This window comes from Octopus bimaculoides, chromosome 21 (assembly GCF_001194135.2).
Source record: "Octopus bimaculoides isolate UCB-OBI-ISO-001 chromosome 21, ASM119413v2, whole genome shotgun sequence".
Lineage (NCBI taxonomy): Eukaryota > Metazoa > Mollusca > Cephalopoda > Octopoda > Octopodidae > Octopus > Octopus bimaculoides.
Window position 1 is genome coordinate 31,549,553 of NC_069001.1, and position 3,020 is coordinate 31,552,572.

The window sequence follows — 3,020 nt, forward strand, 5'->3', positions numbered from 1 at the left end:
CGTATGTACTTTCGTTCGTTCGTACTTATATACGTACGTATGTTCGTTCGTCTCTTCGTTCGTACGTACGATCTTTCGTCAATTCCTTCCTAAGTAATACGTAGGTAAGTTCGTTCGTTCGTACGTTCGTTCTCTCGTACGTACGTTCGTTCGTATGTCCCTTCCTTCTTTCATGCCTACCTACGTACGTATGTTCGTTCGTACGTACGTTCGTTCGTACGTACGTTCGTTCGTACGTACTTACGTTCTTTCGTTATTTATTAGCTTTGTACGTACGTTCGTTCGTTCAATCGTTCGTACATACGTACGTATATATGTACGTTCGTATGTACTTACGTACGTACGTTCGTTCTTTCATTCGTTCGTACATACGTACGTTCCTTCGTTCGACCGTTCATACGTACGTACCTACGTAATTTCGTTCGTTCGTACGTACGTTCGTTCTTTCGTTATTTCCTGCCTACGTAATACATACGTACGTTTGTACGTCGTACGTTCGTACATATGATCGTTCCTACGTACAATCGTTCGTACGTCCGTTCTTAGGTTATTTCCTGCGTTCTAACGTTCGTACGTATGTACGTACGTAAGTTCGTTCTTTCGTATGTACGTTCTTTCGTTATTTCCTCCCTGCGTACGTACGTTCGTTCCTTCAATCGTTCGTACGTACGTATATATGTCGGTAATTCGTATTTACGTACGTTCGTTCGTTTGTTCGTACGTACGTTCGTTCCTACGTGCGTACTTTCGTTCGTACGTACGTACTTTCGTTTGTTCGTTCATACGTACGTTTGTTCGTACGTAGGTCCGTTCGGACGCACGTACGTTCTTTCGTTATTTCCTGCCAACGTAATACGTAGGTACGTACGTTTGTATTTACGTACGTACGTAAGTTCGTTCGTTTCTTCGTTCGTACGTACATACGATATTTCGTTAATTCCTGCCTACGTAATACGTAGGTACGTTCGATCGTTCGTACGTTCGTTCTTTCGTACATACGGTCGTTCGTACGTTCTTTGGTTATTTCCTGCCTACGTACGTACGTTCGTTCGTTCAATCGTTCGTACGTACGTACGTATATAAGTACTTTCGTATGTACTTACGTACGTATGTTCGTTCTTTCATTCGTTCGTACATACGTACGTTCTTTCGTTATTTCCGTTCTATGTATTACGTACGTTCCTTTATTTGTTCGACTTACGTACGTACGTTCGTTCGTTCCTTCTTTCGTACGTACGTACGTTCGTTCTTTTGCTATTTCTTTCTTACGTAATACGTACGTACGTTCATTCATACGTACGTTCGTTCGTACGTACGTTCGTTCATACGATCGCTCGTACGTCCGTTCTTACGTTATTTCCTGCCTACGTACGTACGTTCGTTCGTTCGTTCATACGTACGTTCTTTCATACGGACGTTCGTTCTCTACGTTCGTTCGATCGTACGTTCGTTCGTTCGTACGTTCGTTCGATCGTAAGTACGTACGTTCTTTTGCTATTTCATGCCTACGTAATACGTACATACGTTCGATCGTTCCTTCCTTCGTTCGTACGTACGTTCGTTCGTTCGTACGTACGTTCTTTGTTTATTTCCTTCCTTCGATCTTTCGTACGTACGTATATATGTCGGTCATTCGTATTTACGTACGTACTTTTGTTCCTTTGTTCGTACGTACGTTCGTACCTTCGTACATTCGTCTGTTCGAACGTTCGTTCGTTCGTTCGCAAGTACGTACGTTCTCTCGTTTTTTCCTTCCAATGTAATACGTACGTCCGTTCGTTTCTTCGTACTTACGTACGTACGTTCGTTCGTACGTACTACGTTCGTTCTTTCGTTATATGCTGCCTACGTAATACAGACGTACGTTCGTTCGTACTTACATACGTACGTAATTTCGTTCGTATGTAAGTACGATGTTTCGTTAATTCCTGCCTACGTAATACGTTCGTTCGTACGTAGGTTCGTTCGTACGTACGTACGTTCTCTAGTTATTTCCTACCAACGTAATACGTACGTACTTTTTTTCTTTCGTACTTACGTACGTAAATTCGATCGTTTCTTCGTTCGTACGTACGATATTTCGTTAATTCTTACCTACGTAATACGTAGGTCCGTACGTTCTTTCGATATTTTCTGCCTACGTACGTACTTACGTTCGTTCGTAGTACTTACCTTCTTCCGTTATTTCTTACCTGCGTACGTACGTTCGTTCAATCGTATATATATATGTCCGTTCGTACGTACTTACGTACGTACATTCGTTCTTTCTTTCGTTCGTACATACGTACGTTCGTTCGATCATTCATACGTACGTACGTACGTAAGTTCGTTCGATCGTACGTACGTTCTTTCGTTATTTCCTTCCTGCGTACGTACGTTCGTTTCTTCAATCCTTCGTACGTACTTATATATGTACGTTCGTTCGTACTTACGTGCGTACGTTCGTATGTACGTGCGTTTATTAGTTTGTTTGTTCGTTCGTTTGTTAGTACGTACGTATGTTCGTTCGTTCATACGTACTTTTGTTCGTTCGTACGTATATTCGTTCGTTAATACGTAATTTCGTTCGTTCTTACGTATGTTCTTTAGTTCCTTCCTGCCTACGTAATACGTACGTACGTACGTTTGTTTGTTCGATCGTTCGCTCGTACGTTCGTTCATTCATTCATTCGTTCGTTCGTTCGTACGTACTTTCCTTATTTCCTACCTACGTACGTACGCACGTTCGTTCGTTCCTTTGTTTCTTCGTACGTACGTATGTGCGTACGTACTTTCGATTGTACGTTCGCTCGTTCGAACGTTCGTTTGTTCGTTCCTTCGTTCTGTCGTACGTATGTTCGCTCGATCGTTCGTTTGGTCTGATGAGTGAATATATATACATATATTTATTTATATTTATTCATTTATTTATATATATATATTTATCTATTGATTTATATTCATTTATATATATATATATATATATATATATATATATTTATTTATGTATATATATGTATTTATTTATATATATGATTTAT